Here is a 19,730-nt window from a genome sequence, read left to right on the forward strand (position 1 = left end):
AGTGGTCTTAGGTAACATAATGACATTGATGTATTTGATAAAATGGGTAGAATGGCAGATGGAACTTAATCCTGATATGTGTGAGGTGATGCACTTTGGGAGGACAAATATGAGTAGGATATACTTTAAATGTTAGGGTCCAAGGGAGTATTGAAGGACACCAGGCCCTTGGTGTACAAGAACAAAGATCCCTGAAGGTGGCATTACAGGTAGACAATGTGGTGAAGAAGGCATATAGAATACTTGCCCTCTTTAAACAGGGCATAGGTTATGGTAAACTATGCCAAAATTATAGTATCATATACAGTTCTGTTCTCCACACCACAGGAAGGGTGTGATTGTACTGGCGAGAGTGCATTGGAGTGGGATGTTTCAGTTCCACTACAGCACCCGTAGTCAATATCGAACCCGGGTCTCTGGCGCTGTAAAACAACGACTCTACAGCTGCCCCACCCGTGGACCTTGACCTTGAAGCAAGAGCTGTTACATGGGATTGGTGTACTAGGGTACAGGACGGTTTCATGAACATACTGGGCCAAAGGGCCTGCTCCGTGCTGTATGACTCTGAGTCTGGGACTGATTAAAATTTCAGGTCATGGTAATATGAACGATAATCTTTGAATGAAAATGGTAGCACAATGTTTAAATTACAACCCTGGCTAATAATCCGGAAACACGAGTTCAAGTCTCATCATAGCAGCCGATTAAATAAATAATCAGATTTTTAAAAAAGCCATCGTACAAGTAATGCTGCCACAAATTGATTTCAGCGAAGGCCGTTTGCCAGCTTTTGCTGGTTTTACCATCATGAGACTCCAGACCCACAGTATGGTGGTTGACACTTATCTGTCCTGTGAAATGACCCGCAAGCCACTGAGTCTGACCAAACTTCTGCGTTAACACAGAATAAAAACAGAACTAGACAACCATTGCATGTTTGCAGGGCACAACTAGTCAACCTGTCAATCCTCAAAAAAAAAAATCTGAACTTCGTATCTGATCCATCTCACGGACTGGTCAACAAACAAGGAGCAGTGTCTCGTGGCTTCATGATCTCAAGCATTAGCTCACAGCTGATGAGTCAGTGAACCCCCATGCCCAATGACAACTGGACCAAGTTCTGAAAGTAGCAAAGATAGAGTGTCCTCTGGGTGGGAAATTTGATGTTGATCACTACAAGTGGCAGGCCAAGTATTTCTGACATAGGTAGACACAAAATGCTGGAGTAACTCAGTGGGTGAGACAGCATCTCTGGAGAGAAGGAATGGGCGACGTTCGGGTCCAGACCCTTCTTTAGACTGATGTCAGGGGAGGGGGCGAAACAAAGATAGAATGTAGGCGGAGACAGTAAGACCTATGTCAATAGACAATCGATAATAGGTGCAGCAGTAGGCCATTCGGTCCTTGGAGCCAGCATCGCCATTCACTGTGATCGTGGCTGATCATTCACATTCAGTACCCCGTTCCTGCCTTCTCACCATATCCCCTAAGTCTGCTATCTTTAAGAGCTTTATCTGACTCTCTCTTGTAAGCATTCAGAGAATTGGCCTCCACTGCCTTCTGTGGCAGAGAATTCCACAGATTCACAACTCTCTGGGTAAAAAAGTGTTTCCTCATCTCTGTTGTAAATGACCTATCCCTTATTCTTAAACTGTGGCCCCCGGTTCTGAAATCGCCCAACATCGAGAACATGTTTCCTGCCTCTAGCGTGTCCAATCCCTTAATAATCTTTTATGTTTCAATAAGATCCCCTCTCATCCTTATCAATTCCAGAGTGTTATCAATTCCAGCTGCTCCATTCTATCAACATATGACAGTCCCGCCACTCCGGGAATTAACCTCGTGAACCTACACTGCACTCCAATAGAAAGAATGTCCTTCCTCAAATTTGGAGACCAAAACTGCACAGAATACTCCAGGTGTGGTCTCACTAAGGTCCTGTGCACTGGAGAAGGACCTCTTTGCTCCGATACTCAACTCGACTTGTTATGAAGGCCAACACGCCATTCGTTTTCTTCACTGCCTGCTGTATCTGCATGGTTACTTTCAGTGAGTTATGAACCAGGAGCCCCAGATCTCTTTGTATTTCCCCTTTTCCCAACTTGACACCATTCAGATAATAATCTGCCTCCCGTTATTGCCTCCAAAATGGATAATCTCACATTTATCCACATTTAACTGCATCTGCCATGCATCTGCCCACTCACCCTACCTGTCTCAGTCATCCTGCATCCTCATTGCATCCTCCTCACAGTTCACACTGCCACCTGGCTTTGTGTCATCTGCAAATTTGCTGATGTTACTTTGAATCCCTTCATCTAAATCATTGATGTATATCCCAGCATCGAGCCTTGCGGTACCCCACTAGTCACTGCCTGCCATTCTGAAAAGGACCCATTAATCCCTACTCTTTGTTTCCTGTCTGCCAACCAATTTTCTATCCATGTCAGTACCCTACCCCCAATACCATGTGCACTAATTCTGCCCACTAATCTCCTGTTGGACCTTATCAAATGTTTTTCTGAAAGTCCAGGTACATCCTGTTACATCCTCAAAAAATTCCAGAAGATTAGTCAAGCATGATTTCCACTTTGTAAATCCATGTTGACTCAGACCGATCCTGTCACTGCTTTCCAAATGTGCCACTAGTTCATCTTTTATAATTGTCTCTAGCATCTTCCCCAGCACCGATATCAGGCTAACTGGTCTATAATTCCCTATTTTCTCTCTCCCGCCTTTCTTAAAAAGTGGGATAACATTAGCTACCCTCCAATCCACAGGAATTGATCCTGAATCTATAGAACATTGGAAAATGATCACCAATGCGTCCACGATTTCTAGAGCCACTACCTTAAGTACCTTGGGATGCAGACCATCAGGCCCTGGGGATTTATCAGCCTTCAGTCCCATCACTCTACCCAGCACCATTTCCTGCCTAATGTGAATTTCCTTCAGTTCCTCCATCACCCTAGATCCTCTGGCCACTAGTACATCAGGGATTAACAAAAATGCTGGAGAAACTCAGCAGATGAGGCAGCATCTATGGAGCGAAGGAAATAGGCAACATTTCGGGTCGAAACCCTTCTTCAGAATGATGTGAGGGTGAGGGGGGGCGGGAGGAAGTAAGGAAGAGGTGGAGCCAGAGGGCGGAGGGAGAACTGAGAAGGGGAGTACATCAGGGAAATTGTTTGTGTCTTCCTTAGTGAAGACGGATCCAAAGTACCCGTTGAACTTGTCTCTCATTTCCTTGTTCCCCATAATAAATTGACCTGTTTCATTCTTCAAGGGTCCAACTTCGATCTTAACTAATTTTTTCCTCTTCACTTATCTAACGAAGCTTTTACTATCCTCCTTTATATTCTTGGCTAGCTTACCTTTGTACCTCATTTTTCTCCCCCTCTTGCCTTTTTTAGTTATCTTCTGTTGCTCTTTAAAAGTTTCCCAATCCTCTGGCTTCCCCCTCATCTTTGCTATGTTTTATTTTTATTTTTATTTTTATACTGTCCTTGACTTCCTTTGTCAGCCACGGTCGCCCCTTACACCCCTTGGAATCTTTCTTCTTTTTTGGAATGAACTGATCCTGCACCTTCTGCATTATTCCCAAAAATACCTGCCATTGTTGTTCCACTGTCATCCCTGCTTGGGTATCTTTCCAGTCAACTTTGGCCAGCTCCTCCCTCATGGTTCCATCGTCCCCGTTGTTCAACTGTAATACCGACACTTCCGATTTTCCCTTCTCCCTCTCAAATTGTAGATTAAAATTTATCATATTATGGTCACTACCTCCTAAGGCTCCTTTACCTTGTTCCCTTATCAAATCCTGTTCATTACACAACACCAGTTCCAGAATAGCCTTCTCCCTGGCGGGCTCCAGTAAAAGCTACTCTAAAAATCCATCACGGAGGCACTCCACAAACTCCCTTTATTGGGGTCGAACACCAACATTTTCTCAGTCTACCTGCATGTTGAAATCTCCCATAACAACCGTAGCATTACCTTTGCGACATGCCAATTTTAACTCTTGATTCAACTTGCACCCTATATCCAGGCTACTGTTTGGGGGCCTGCAGATAACTCCCATTAGGGTCTTTTTACCCTTATAATAGTAAGATTAAACGAGAACTTACCAGTTTGAAGTTTGATCTTTATTTTATGAGGAGTTACGTCGAGGGACTACGTGAAGAAGGCCGTCCAGGCGCACGCGCGTCAAACTTCAAAGCAGCGGTGTGAAATCACAGATGATATATACCGAAGCATAATAGTAAGCTACGTGATACAAACTTAACTTACCTTTGATCTTTATTAGGGTGGGAGCGGAGGGCACGTAGTCCCTCGACGTAACTCCTCATAAAATAAAGATCAAACTTCAAACTGGTAAGCTCATTTAATCTTACTATTTTACTTCGGAGTCACGTGAGTGACTACGTGAAGATTTTAAAGCTTCTGTGATTTCAGGCCATAGATTCAATTCCGGCGTATCACTGCATTTTGATTGACTCTATGAGTGAAAAACAGTCAATAACATGCAACCATAACATTTGTTAATCAGTTAATGGTTTGTTTTATGATAAACATTATGTCCCATTTTAATCACTGGGAACATTTAATACTGAATCCAAAACAGTACCACCAATTACACCAGGGTCTGCAATCTCTTTGTGGTAATACTTGTAAAACATCCTTTCATTTAACCATCCTGCGGCCGTGAGGATATGGTCTATTGGAATGTTCAAATCCTTGGCCGCCGATGTAATTTCCTCTGCTGCCATTCCCATTCTGTCTACTCGTAACTTGTGTAAAGTTTGTACTCTTTGGGCTGAGACTAAAGCCATTAACATGACTATTTTCATAGTGATTTTGTCTAAAGACAAATTTGAGATGGGACTCCAATCCCTAAGTAGTGTGAGTACATCCCTCACATTCCAGATTTCCGTATATCTCGGTCTGGGAGGTTTAGCATTAAAGATGCCCTTCATATATCTACAAATCAAGGGGTGTGATCCTAGAACTTGTTGTTCAGATGTTCTTGATAAATATGCAGAGAGGGCACTCCTTGCAGCGTTGATCGCACTATACTTAAATTAGCATCAAAATGTAATGTTGACAAGAATTCTACAACATCTGACTTGTGTGCAGTATGGTAAGAAATATTTTGTGTTGAACAAACTGCTCCCATTTCTTAATGTAAGAGATATACTGCTTCTGGGTATTATCCCTCCAGGATCCTGTAATTACATCCATACTGCGATCTGTTAGTCTCTTCCAAGATATGGCCTTTTTTGAATCTGCAAATCAATACGATCATGTAAAGGATGAAATCACCAGTTACAGGGTGCACGAGTAGGTTTTCTTGTCTTGAGACATGCATTATAGGTTCTGTCATCATTTTTTAACACTAGTTGATACCATGGTTGTGTGGCCAGTCTGGAACCACCAACAATCCTGAAGCATTATCTTGTTTGATCTTCTGTAGACTGATCAGACAAAAGGGAGGAAATGCATATAAACATTCCACCCCAATTTAACATAAACGCATGTACCCCTGTTGCACCTAGGTCTGGTTCCCACTAAACATATTGAGGTAACTGGTGGTTCAATCTGGATGCAAACAAGTCAATTTTTGGTTTCCCAAATTTATTCACAATCTTATGGAAAATGTCACGGTTTAACAGTATACTGAGTTGGATGATCCGCCGTGATCATATTGAATGGCGGTGCAGGCTCGAAGGGTCGGATGGCCCACTCCTGCACCTATTCTCCATGTTCTATGTTTCTAACATCCATTCTGTATTGTCATTAAATTTTCGTGACCTAGTGTCTGCAATATATTGAATTTACCTGGTAGGTAAATTGCAGAAACCAAATGTCTCTCTTAATGCACCAGTGCCAATTCCTGTTTGCTAATCTGTCAAATGCTTCTGATTAGATTCCACCCATATGATTGACATATGCTACTGCCGTAGTATTGTCAATCTGAACCTGTACATGCAAATTTTGTACCTTGCGGCAAAGGGCTTTAAGCCCATGAAATACACTTAGTAATTCAAGATAATTAATGCCATGTGTCTCGAGCAAAGGTTCTTCCTCTGCATTCGATCTATCTCCACAGCTTGAGATGGTATCAGCATCTCCCCAATCTAGTGCACTTGCATCGGTTTGTAGGCTGATAGCTGGTGATTCAACCAGAATTTTTCCTGTAAGATCAATCAACATTTTAAAACCACCATTTTATATAAGCACCATTTATATTGCTGTGTTTGGTAGTTACATGGGTCTATCAAATACCCGGAATGTCTTTTAAATACTAATACCTTTGTTCACTGCAGTTGTTGGTAATGCAGTGGGCCAAGCTGAACAGCTGGAAAAGCAATTAGTTTGCCAATTAGGCTTGCCACTTGCCTGATTGATGGTTGTTTGCCTGCAATTAGTTCCTTACAACCCTCAATTCACTGCAGCTTTTAGTCCTTGGGTAAGTCACTGTCATGTGCTCTGAATTAATAGTGAACCCCAAGTAATCAATTATTTTGTTGGGTGTCAATCTAGATTTATCTGGATAGATAAAGAAGCCCAGATTTTGAAAGTTAGTTTGACTTTTAAAACTGATGCTGTCGTTATGTCTTCAGTGTCTCCCACAACTAAAAATGTAATCCAAATAAACCATTATCAAATGGCCTTGGGCTCTTAACAATGCTAAGATTGGTTTTAGCAGTTTAGTAAATAATCTAGGTTAAGCCATTAGGCAATGCTTTGAATTGCCACAATTGATGCATCCAGATAAATTTCAAATATCTACGATCTTACCTTGCACAGCCACAGAGTAATACGCATCTTGGAGATCTATGCTTGCCATATAGCCTTTTGTTGAATTTAACTGCAAAGCGTTAGTAAATGTCTCCATTTTGAAATGTTTATACTGTACAAAAGGGTTGAGACTTGTAAGGTCTAAATGATTCTACTGCCACCATCCTTTTTTAGCTATAGAGAAAATACTAGATATGCACTGGTGGTTTTGATGTTGTTTTCTCAATTACCCCTTTTTTACTCAATGTCAAGTTCTACTTGAATAATTCTAATCTCTTCTTTAGAGAACATGTATTCGTCTTGGAATATGTTGAGTAGGGGAATTTTCTTTTTTTTTTGGTAGAATTCAATTCTAAATCCCATTAAACTGCACAGCATATAAGCATCAGATGTTATTTGTTGCCCTTCTTTTAGGAAGAATTGTTATTTTCCCCCAATTTGTGAATAGGACACATCTGATATGTTTGTCTCAGAACCAGAACCACCTCAGGATTTGCTGGTGTCACTTTTTGTACCTTGCCCCTTGTGGGAATAACCATGTCCTCCACATCCCGGGGTCATACGCCAATATCGTTTATGCGGGTACGAGCGACTTGTTCCTTCACCAGTTCCAGCCACCCTTCGGTATGGATATTGCCTTCGTTATGGCAATTGTATATTAGATGGTTTACAGAGCCCTGCAAACTTAGGATGTATGTTAGGTCTTATCACATTTTTACGAATACAGTTTATTTCAAATTGTGCATTACACATCATTCCCATAACATCCTGATGTGACGTTGTCACATTTCCTTTTTCCAGGTCTCTGACAAATGCCGTGATGCTTGAACACATTAATCTTAGTACCCGCTGTAACCTCATTTCTTGAACGCATACTGCAGTGCCCATAACTCCACACGTCACTGTTGACAGATGGGACTACTAGCAGAGCGCAATTCTGCGGGATTTCATATTTGTTCTCAATCTCATCCATCGTTGGTTCTTCCAAATGATGGGAAAGCAGGTATTTATACTTCTGCTATATCCTCTTTTAGAGGTTGTCCCTTTTTTCTGGGACTAGAGAACTTATGGGCCAGCCCTGGTACATTTCTTTTTTGTGTGGGCTCTGGTCCTTATATTATTCATTGTCAGAATATTCTGGATATTCCTCCTCATAGTGGGTTTACACCTGGTATTTTTCATCAGGTATTTCATGCGCTGGCTCTGATAAGCCTACGCTTCTTTGACCCTCTTTGGGGTATCTCAAGCTCTTCATAGAGCCGTATACTGACAGCCCACTTTTAGGTGCTGCCCCATTCTGGTCTCCTGTAGACCAATGTCTGTATTGTCTTTCCGACATTTCTGTTGCTGGCTCAGTGCTAGGCCAACATACATATTCATCTCCAACGAACCAGGACCTCTCCTGGGTGTTCCATGCGCTGGCTCTTTAGGCCCGCATTTTTTATACTCCTTCTGGAGTTTGCTTTACCCATGAGGAATTCCAGTTGATAAATTCTATCTGACATGATTTATAGTTCAGACTCTGAGTCTTACAGGCCTATTATTTCTTTATGGCCTTGCTCCCTGTGGGAGTTTCAACGGGACTTTTTCTCCCGTGTAAAAATAGTTGTTTCTTTACAATCGACTTTTTAGTCGGGCGCCCGCTACTCTCAGACACTTTGTCTTATTGAGTGCTTACTGCGGTGCGCTTACCATTATTCCTCCCACCTTTCTCCATACATTAAGACTTGCCTGTGTCTCTGCACGCAGTCTCCACGGAGAAAAGCAGCTTGAAAATGAAAGTCAAATACTTACTTTCAGGTTTTCATTCACTCACCGCTTGGAGGTTCCACACCTCCTACCGCGGTCGCAGCGCAATGTGTCTGACGAGATGACGCGCGTGCGCCTGGACGGCCTTCTTCACGTAGTCACTCACGTGACTCCGAAGTAAAATTTCTCCGTTCTATCCATTCTGACTCTACATCTCCTGATTCTATGTCATCCCTTGCAAGGAACTGACTTTAATTCCTGAATATTCAGTTCTCAGCCCTGGTCCTCTTGCAGCCATGTCTCTGTAATTCCCACAACATCATACTTGCCAATTTCTAACCGAGCCTCAAGCTCATCCACTATATTTCTTATACTTTGTGCATTCATATATAATACTTTTAATCCATTACTCCCCTCCCCTGACATCAGTCTGAAGAAGGGTCTCGACCCGAAACATAGTCCATTCCTTCTCTCCAGAGATGCTGCCTCACCCGCTGATTTACTCCAGCATTTTGTGTCCGCCTTCGATTTAAATCTAAAGCAGTTCTTTCTTACACATGCTTCTGACATGGAATGGATGTACAGCAGGTCGCAATCAAATCACCATGTGGGATTAAAAAAAGGACACAAAGTGCTGGAGCAACTCAGTAGGTCAGGCAGCATCTCTGGAGAACATGGACAGGTGGCGTTTTGGGCTGGGTACCTTCTTCAGTCTAAAGAAATCACCTTTCTGCCTATTGGAAAAGCATCAATCCACAACAGTAATGGTAGGAAGGACTACAACAGTCCTTGTGAAGATGATGTTTGTGTCACGCCAGCATTGTTCTAAATATGACAGATTGAGGACAGATCTAGCGGCAGAGAACTTTGGCATGCATGATGACCCGTGGGCCATCAGTAGTGGACCAATACAATTTGTAACTGGATTTATCTCAGTACCATTAAGTCAGGTGACCAACCATGGTTGAACAAGGAGCATAAGAGCGTGCCAGAGGCTTTGCCGTTACATGCAAACGAGAAGCAGCACAGAAACGATGTAAGTAGTGACGTTACAATACTTACCTTCAGCGGCGCTGCAGTTCTGCCACTGGCCGTGTGCGCGACTTTGGCGCCTTTGAGGGGGTGCGGGATTAAAATGCCGTTTTGTACTGCCTGTCTGAGGCGGACTTCCTCAGGCTGCTAGCTGCTGAAGAATAATCAATCTGACTTCCGTTCACGCTTTGTTTAAAAAAAAAAATTGCTGGAATTTAATATTTGGATTAAAATAAAGAGCGACTTCTAACGCCCACAACGCACTTACAACGCCCTCAACGTGATGGATCGCAAGAACAGAACAAAACAAAGGGTAAGTCGTTTATTTTACATATAATCTTGCTTCTTGGGATGGCTTTAATCTAATTTTACGTTGCGAAAATGTGATTTGGGCCGCATACGAACCGGCAGTGTTTTTCCTGCCGATATGGAGTTAAAATTCGCTGCAAATGCAACGTTCCAATCGATCGAGTTCCAGAAGCAAGGTGATGAAAATGCCCATTTTTTGGGATAACATGTCATAAGCCGTCTAAATTGTCTATATTTTGTGTTATTCTCTCTCCATGATCATTATTTTTAAACTAAATATTTACAACAGTTTGAGTCACATGTATTGTGCAAAAAACAATAATTTTGATTATATTTTGAAAGGATGTTTCTGGATTAATTTATTGGAATTAAACATTAAATTCCTTCTACCTGGCATTTAAATTCATGACAGTGAGATTTAAAACTCATGTTATATTGTGAATTCCTGTGTGAATGGGATTTTTAGTTTGTTATTTGGATACTTAGGCTATTTAAATAAAATATCCTTTTCTTAAGTAATGGAATCTACAGGACATTCTTAATGGGAAAGTAGTGGGCAGAAAGGCATGTCATGCGTGGTTTGAAGAGCAAAAACTTGTAGTTTACAATGCCAACATTGAAAAGTTGAGGAAAAACAAGGTGTACAGAGTTGCTTATTAGTTACAATCTGAGGAGTATGATGATGCTACTGATTATGATATGCCAATGTACCAGCTAGCAACTGATCTTCTCCATAAAGACTTGGTCTATTGCTAGAAATTGTAATCTATTTACCTATCTGTTATGGACTTAAAGCATATTAAAAAATAACATTAATGTTCTGATCTTGAGAATATCACATTTTTTAATTTTCAAGGCAGTCTGGGTGTTTATTACTATTTCCGTCACAACCGTCAATTTTGTAATTAGCTACAATTAGGTAATTAACTAATTATATGCTTTAATTTCAGGTCATCCAAGTAAGATGTTTTCTATTTGTTTCAGAATGTTTCAATCTATAATAACTGAAAATTTCATTCAGTTCTCTTAATTTTTAAGAAAGTTATGGGCTTTTGACTGTCCTCGATCACAGCTTTTGTGTTGTCAATGGAAAAGTAATAGGGAACAAGATGCTAATTTCCAAGTATGAAAATGGCCATAACTTTTTTATTACTGAAGATATGAAAGTGAATTAGGTGTCAAATTTAAAAAAAAAACTTATTTTTGTATTGTATTGTATTGTATTGTATTTGTATGCTTTATCTGATGGGATACATTGCAGACTTGATTTTTAAATCTCAAAATGTTGTAACATTGCTAATGTAAGCAGCTAAGATAAAGTAAACCTCAAAGTAAACGTCAAATGAAAGCTCTGAACTGTCACAGCCGACTGGACAATTCAAAAATTAAAGGAGGAAATTAAGTTTCCAGGAACTGAAACTGGACAGAATCTACATGTTTCTTTTGAACATGAACCTGAAATTTCATTTCTCCTGGCTTTAGATTTACAAGGGGCTCACGGGAGGCGGGCAACAATGGAGTTCTTACCCAATGTCCATCCATCCAGTCTGAGCAGCAATGGCCACTGGTTAAATCATGTAGCAACTTCCAGCACCACAGTGCTTCAAAAATGTTTCTTGTTGTCCAAAACCATTGTGATGTAGGGAACATGACATAAACATAGCGAATGTGAGACAACATTCCAGAGAATCCCCATACCGTGCAAAGTGGTGCACGGGATATTTTACACTTATCTGAGCAGACAAGACGTCAGTTCATCATCTCAGCCCATTAACGATACTGTTACTAGAGAGGCTCCCCCTCACCACTGCATTTGAGCACCAGACCCAATTTCTGAAGTATGTCTGCACCCACACACACCTCATGATCATAGATCAAAACACATCCATCCACCTGAACTGATAACTCTGTTTCTCTTTCCACAGATGCTGCCCAACCTGCTGAGTGTTTCCAGCATTTTTTGGTTTCCGACTTTCAGTATCTGTTTTTTTTCATTTACATTGACACACTACACATTGACAATTTGTACTTTCGGCTACTTCTTCCCACCCTGCTTCCTGCAGACTCTATCCCCTACTCCCAATTCCTCCGTCTATGCCGCATCTGTGCCCAAGATGAGATGTTCTATACTAGAACATCCGAGCCCTCATTCTTTAAGGAATGGAGGTTCCCCTCTCCCATCATAGATGAGGCCCTCACTCGTGTCTCCACGGTATCCCGTCGCTCCACCCTTGCTCCCCCTACCCCTAGTCGCAACTGAGACAGAGTCCCCCTAATCCTTACCTTCCACCCCATCAGCCGTCGCATACAACACATAATCCTCCTATATTTCCGCCACCTCCAACGGGATCCCACCACTAGCCACATTTTCTCATCTCCACCCCTTTCTGCCTTCCGCAGAGACCGTTCCCTCCACAACTCCCTGGTTAACTCATCCCTTCCCACCCAAACCACCCCCCTCCCAGGTACCTTCCCCTGCAACCGCAGAAGATGCAACACCTGTCACTATAGCTCCTCCCTCTACTCTGTTCAGGGACGCCGACAGTCCTTTCAGGTTAGGCAGAGGTTCACTTGCACCTCCTCCAACCTCATCTACTGTATCCGTTGTTCAAGATGTGGACTCTTATACATCGGCGAGTCCAAACGCAGACTGGGCGATCGTTTCGTGGAACACCTTCGCTCAGCCCTTGTTAACCAACCTGATCTCCCGATTACTGGACACTTTAATTCTCCTTCCCATTCTTACACAGACCTTTCTGTCCTAGGTCTCCTCCATTGTCAGAGTGAGGATAAACGGATAAATTGGAGGAACAGCATCTCATATTTCGCTTGGGCAGCTTACAGCCCAGTGGTATGAATATTGATTTATTTCACTTCAGGTAGCCCCGGCATTCCCTCTCCCTCTATCCCTCCTCCAACCAAGTCACACTAGCTTCTAATTTTCACCCTACAACAGCTTACAATGGCTTGTTGCCTTTATCATTGTTACTTTTTTGCATATCTTTCATTCATTGTTCTTTACCTCTCCACATCACCATCTATATCTCTTGTTTCCCTTATCCCTAACCAGTCTGAAGAAGGGTCTCAACCTGAAACGTCATCCATTCCTTCGCTGCAGAGATGCTGCCTGTCCTGCTCAATTACTCCAGCTTTTTGTGTCTATCTTCGGTTTAAACCAGCATCTGCAGTTCCTTCTTCCACAAATATTTAGCTGGATCTACTCTGGATTTAGAGATACTGACATACTGGAGATGGCAACGTTTACGAATGTAAACCCCTGGTTACACTTCACGTTCCAGCCGCCCTGTATTTGTCATCAGCTGTCGGGCTCTGTCTACACAGCCCTCACTGGCCTATTAAATCTTTTGTTCAAGTCTTCTGTTGGTTAAGTACAAACTCTGGAACCCCAGGGGCCATATATAAAGCTTGGATCCTGATTTGTATGTCTGTCAAGTAGTTAATGCAAAGACGGTTTATTTCCCAGCCCTTTCCAAAATTCCCATTGAATTCAATCTTCACGAAGGGACACACAGAGAATCTGAATGAATTTAGGAGCTACCGACATGAGATTTATGGGGTACCATTTTAGGCCCAGGATGTGTACTTTGCACTGAGAAACTATTGGCTCAGCAGACTGAAGAAATATGTATTGACAGTCTGTTTAAGAAACAGGTTAAAGGTCTAACCAAGAGGGCCGTCACTGTGTGATAAATGGAAACACATTTGGGAGGTAGTCTGGGATAAAATCTTACGGGAAAACTACTGTTTTAGCTTAATTATAGATCATTCCTTAAAAAAAACGAATACCATACATGAGATATTGCACAAGGTTCTTCGCTTTTCATCTCGGTTTTTCCAACTTCCTTAATCCATTGATTAACAGTGTTCCCATCTTCACTGAGTACTTTTTTTATAGCTTTCCCCCCCAAAATTCAGGATGATATAATCTATAGTTGGAATCGAAATAAAAGCATCAGGGAAAACAGGATGTAAAACATCATCAGACCCCCTTCACACATTCAAGATGCAGAAACACACTTTAAAACAAGATATGAGGCAGTAATTGTGAAGGCATTAGACCTTGCCTTTGCCCCAGACTCCCAGTATGAAGGGATGGGGGCAGAATGGGAAAGGGATGTTGAAGGGTCACCAAACTATATTAAATATACTGTCCTTGGATTTAGGACAACTTCTGCAACTATTTTCATGAGAGGTGGAAGTTATGGTATTTGCTTATTCTGATACAGAGGGAAGGTAGACAAAAATGCTGGAGAAACTCAGCGGGTGAGGCAGCATTTTTGGAGCAAAGGAATAGGTGACGTTTCGGGTCAAGACCCTTCTTCAGACTGATGTGGGGTTGGGGGAGGGAAGAAGAAAGGAAGAGGCAGAGACAGTAGGATGTGGGAGAGCTGGGAAGGGGAGGGGAAGGAGGGAGAAAGCAAGGACTACCTGAAATGGGAGAAGTCAATGTTCAGACCGCTGGGGTGTAAACTACCCAAGCGAAATATGAGGTGCTGCTCCTCCAATTTGCAGTGGGACTCACTCTGGCCATGGAGGAGGACCAGGACAGAAAGGTCGGATTCGGAATGGGAGGGGGAGTTGAAGTGCTGAGCCATCGGGAGATCGGGTTGATTAATGTGAACTGAGCGGAGGTGTTGGGCGAAGCAATGTTGCGCGGCTCCGCTCTCACTCTCCATCCTCCCACTTGTAACAAGGACAGAGTCCCCCTTGTCCTCACCTTCCACCCTACCAGTCGTCACATACAACAGATAATCCTGCAACATTTTCGCCACCTCCAACGGGATCCCAACACTGGCCACAACTTCCCATCTCCTGCCCTTTCGGCTTTCTACAGAGACCACTCCCTCTGTAACTCCCTGGTCAATTTGTCCCTTCCCTCCCAAACCACCCCCTCCCCTGGTACTTTCCCTTGCAATGGTAGGAAATCTACACTTGTCGCTTTGCCTCCCCCCTCGACTCCATCCAAGGACCCAAGCAGTCTTTCCAGATGAGGCAGAGGTTCACCTGCACCTCCTCCAATCTCATCTATTGCATCCGCTGTTCTAAGTGTCAACTGCTCTCCATCAGTGAGACCAATCGCAGGCTTGGCGATCGCTTTGCCCAACACCTCTGCTCAGTTCGCATTAACCAACCTGATCTCCCGGTGGAGAAATTTTGCAGACAGAATGCAGAAAGCGATCGCAATGGTCTATTCCTGTGAGCGGCCCTGTTATTACCTCTATACATTCCCACTTGGCTACCCTTACACACAGGGCAAGGAGCACAACCTGGCAAGCTCTGTGGTGAAACAAGGAACTGCAGATGCTCCCTTTCTCCCCTACTTCCCTGTGTCCCACCTAGACTCACACAAATTTCTCCCAACCCCTCCATTCCTTCCTCCGGCTTCACAATTTGCAACTCATCAATCCTTTTGTCTCAGACCTTTCATTTATTCTCTGGTCTTATGTCCAACCAATTGCATATCAAAAACACCTGTCGCATGTGTTCACCTTTGCCATGCCACACTTTGTCCTCCTCCTCCTAGGTTTCTCTCCCCCTTCCCCCTCCACCCACAATCAGTCTGAGAAAGGGTCCCAACCCGAAACATCACCTATACATGTTCTCCGGGGATGCAGCCTGACCCACTGAGTTACTCCATCACTTTGTGCCTAAGCTCTGCAGACATATGCATTTATTAACTACATCGCTCCAGGGTGCAGCAGTAGAAACTTGCCATGTTCTGAGATGTTCCTGCAGACCATACCTCTGTGTGGCTGAGGAACATCACTGCCAATTTCAGAAGCAGCAAAGCAGAAGACAAGATGTCTTTATGCCAAGCCAACTCTCCACCACCTGCTCATGGAATGGATCATTGGATTGAGGAGGTAGCCATTGATCCTACATGTTTGGTTTCTCAAACACCCACACCATTGATGGTGTGGCCACAGGGTTTCTGCCCATAGTGTTCACTAGTAGAGAGGCCCACAAGGCCACTAGAGTGCAGCTGTTCTGTGACTAGACACAATGCATGGAAACATACTTCCCTTACAGGTTGAAGAGAAGAACCTGGGGTTTCTTCATTTAAGTTGGTGCACCAGTTAAGTTGGGCGGTGGTAGAGCTGCTGCATTACTGCACCAGAGACCTGGGTTCAATTCTGACTACAGGTGCTGTCTGTACAGTTTGTATGTTCTCCCCGTGATCACATGTGGGTTTTTCCCGGGTGTTCTGGTTTCCTCCCACACTCCAAAGATGTACAGTTTTGTAGGTTAATTGACTTTGGTACAAATTGTAAATTGTCCCTAATGTGTAGTGATCAACCTGGGGTGATCACTGGTCGGCGCTGACTCTGTGGGCTGAAGGGCCTGTCTCCGCACTGTATCTCTAAACACCACTGACTCCCGGTTTGCGCATTACGGGATGGAAATCAGTCATGTGCTGCACTATGGCACATCCGACCTCCTGCCCCAGCACAGCACTCAGCACAGGATCTGCGCTAAGAGCAGGATGCACTTCTTATCAGCCCCTCAGTTCTGTGCATGTGACAGATGGAGTTACAGACCAGCTAAACAAAGAACGTAAAAAAGTGCACTACTGGAACAGGCCTTCAGCCCACAATATCTGTTCTGAACATAATGCCAAGATATACTAATCTCCATATTCCTCCATTCCCTGCATTTCCATGTGCCTATCTAAAAGCCTCTTAAATGCCACTATCGTATCTGCCTCCACCACCATTACTGACAGCGCGTTCCTGGTCCAAGCATCCACAATTCTCTGTGTAAAAAGACTTGCCCCACACATCTCCTTTCAACTGTTCTCCTCTCATCTTAAAGGTATGCCTTCTTGTCTTTGATATTTCCACGCTGAGAAATGGTTCTGACTTTCTACCCTATCCATGCCTCAGCCACCGACATTCTAGAGAAAACAATCCAAGTTAAACAAATGTATTTTTCTTACTTTAAGCACTAATAAGGTTTAAAATAATTCATATCAGGTGTATGATTTTTTTAAGTTATGAGAGACTGTGCTTGTAGACTGAGGTTTATGGTACAGCTGCAGTGATGAGCTCAATTGACCCATGGATGTGACATTCATGTGAATCTCCACTACTTTGGAAATAGTAATGTCTCCTTCATTTCACTGCAGGCTATGGTTAACATTGAACACAGAACATCACAGCACTGGTAAAGGCCCTTCAAACCTCAGGCTTTGGCCCACAATGTCTGCGCTGAACATTTTGCCAAACTAAACTAATCCCATCTGCCTGCATATGATCCATATCCCTTCATATCCATGTGATAAAAGATAATTAAATGCTACTATCATATCTGCCTCCACCACCATGCTTGGCAGAACGTTCCAGGCACCCACCACTCTCAGTGTAAAAAACTTGTCCTGTATATCTCCTTTAAACTTTCTTCTCTCACCTTAGAGGCTATGCATTCTAGTCTTTGATATTTCTAACTGGGAAAAGGTTCTGACTGTCTACATCTATCAAACGTTCCATCAGCCTTCGACTCTCCAGAGAAAAGTAAGTAAGTAAGTTTATTGGCCAAGTATTCACATACAAGGAATTTGCCTTGGTGCTCCGCCCACAAATAACAACATGACATATAGTGACAGTTACGAATGACTCAGAAAACACTAAACATTAATAATAATAAAACATTAATGATAAAACACCATTGATCAAGCATGTGAACCAACAAAATACCAGATCAAAGGGAGGCTACAGATTTTTGGCTGTTGAGTAGAGCAACTACTCGTGGATAAAAACTGTTTTTATCTGGCTGTGGCAGCTTTGACAATCTGTGAGTCGCCTTCCAGACGGAAGTGATTCAAAGAGTTTGTGGCCAGGGTGAGAGGGAGCAGAGATGATCTTGCCCGCTCGCTTCCTGGCCCTTGCAGTGTACAGTTCATCAATGGAGGGAAGGTTGCAGCCAATAACCTTCTCTGCTGATCGGACGATTCGCTGCAGCCTCCAGGTGTCGTGCTTGGTGGCTGAGCCAAAACAGACCATGATGGAGAAGGTGAGAACAGACTCTACGATGGCCGTGTAGAATTGCACCATCATTGCCTGTAGCAGATTGTGCTTCCTCAGCTGCCGTAGGAAGTACATCCTCTGTTGTGCCTTTTTGACTGTAGAGTCGATGGTACTCCACTTAAGGTCCTTGGAGATGATGGTTCCCAGGAACTTAAAAGATTCCACAGATGTGACTGTGGTGTTGTTGATTGTGAGAGGGGTGAGGGGTGGGGGAGCTCTCCTAAAGTCTACAATCAATTCCACTGTCTTAAGAGCATTGAGCTCTAGGTTGTTGCGATGGCACCAGGACGCCAGCTGTGACACTTCCTGTCTGTAGGCAGATTCCTCCCCATCCTGGATCAGTCCAATCAGGGTTGTGTCGTCCGCAAACTTGAGAAGCTTGACAGCGGTGTCTGTGGAGTTGCAGTCCAATCAATCCAAATTTGTCCAATCTATTCTTGTAACGAATACCCTCTAATCCAGGCAACATTCTGGTAAACCTCTTCTGCATCCTCTCCAAAGCCCCCACATCTTTCCTGTAATAGGATGGTCAGAACTTCACACAATACTTCAAAAACACAGCCTAACCAACTTCATATAAAGTTGCAACATTACTTTAGTTTAGTTTAGAGATACAGCATGGAAACAGGGCCTTTGGCGCACCGAGTCCACGCCAACCAGCATTCACCTGTACACTAATTCTATGTTATTCCTGTTTTGCATATTACACACTAGGAGCAATTTATAGAGGCTGATTAACCTACAAAGCTGCACATCTTTGGGTTGTGGGAGGAAACTGGACGACCTGGAGGAAAGCCACATGGTCACAGGGAGAACATACAAATTCCGTACAGCCAGCACCCAAGGTGAGGATCAAACTTGGGTCTCTGGCGCTCTGAGGCAGTAGCCCTACCAGCTGTGACACTGTGCAGCCCTCTTAAAAATGTTCAAGAATATAAAATTAAACCTTTGCACAATCTCAGCTTTGGAGGAAAGCCACACGTTCACAGAAAGAACGTACAAACTCCGTACAGACAGCATCCATAGACAGGATCGAACCTGGGTCTCTGGTGCTGTAAGGCCGCAACTTAACTGCTGCGCCACTGTGCCACCCACTTCCTGACTTCTATTTTCAATGTCCTGACCAATGAAGGCAAGAACACAATATGCCTTCTTTATCACTATCTGGTTGTGTTGGCACTTTCAGAGAGCTGTGCACTTGGACCCCAAGATCCCTTTGTACAGTGCCCTCCATAATCTTTGGGACAAAGACCCATCATTTATTTATTTACCTCTGTACTCCACAATTTGAGATTTGTAATAGAAAAAATCACATGTGGTTCAACTGCACATTGTCAGATTTTAATAAAGGTCATTTTTACACATTTTGATTTCATCATGTTGAAATGACAGCAGTGTTTATACATAATCCCCCCATTTCTGGGCACCATAATATTTGGGACACAGCAATGTCATGTAAATGAAAGTAGCCATGTTTAGTATTTTGTTTCATATCCTTTGCATGCAATGACTGCTTGAAGTCTGCGATTCATGGATATCACCAGTTGCTGGGTGTCTTCTCTGGTGATACTCTGCCAGGCCTGTATTGCAGCCATCTTTAACTTATGCTTGTTTTGGGGGCTTGTCCCCTTCAGTTTTCTCTTCAGCATATAAAAGGCATGCTCAATTGGTTTCAGTTCGAGTGATTGACTTGGCCACTCAGAAATTGACCATTTTTTAGCTTTGAAAAAACGTTGTTGCTTTAGCAATATGTTTGGGATCATTGTCTTGCTGTAGAATGAACTGCCGGCCAAT

The sequence above is a fragment of the Amblyraja radiata genome, chromosome X (assembly GCF_010909765.2).
Source record: "Amblyraja radiata isolate CabotCenter1 chromosome X, sAmbRad1.1.pri, whole genome shotgun sequence".
NCBI lineage: Eukaryota > Metazoa > Chordata > Chondrichthyes > Rajiformes > Rajidae > Amblyraja > Amblyraja radiata.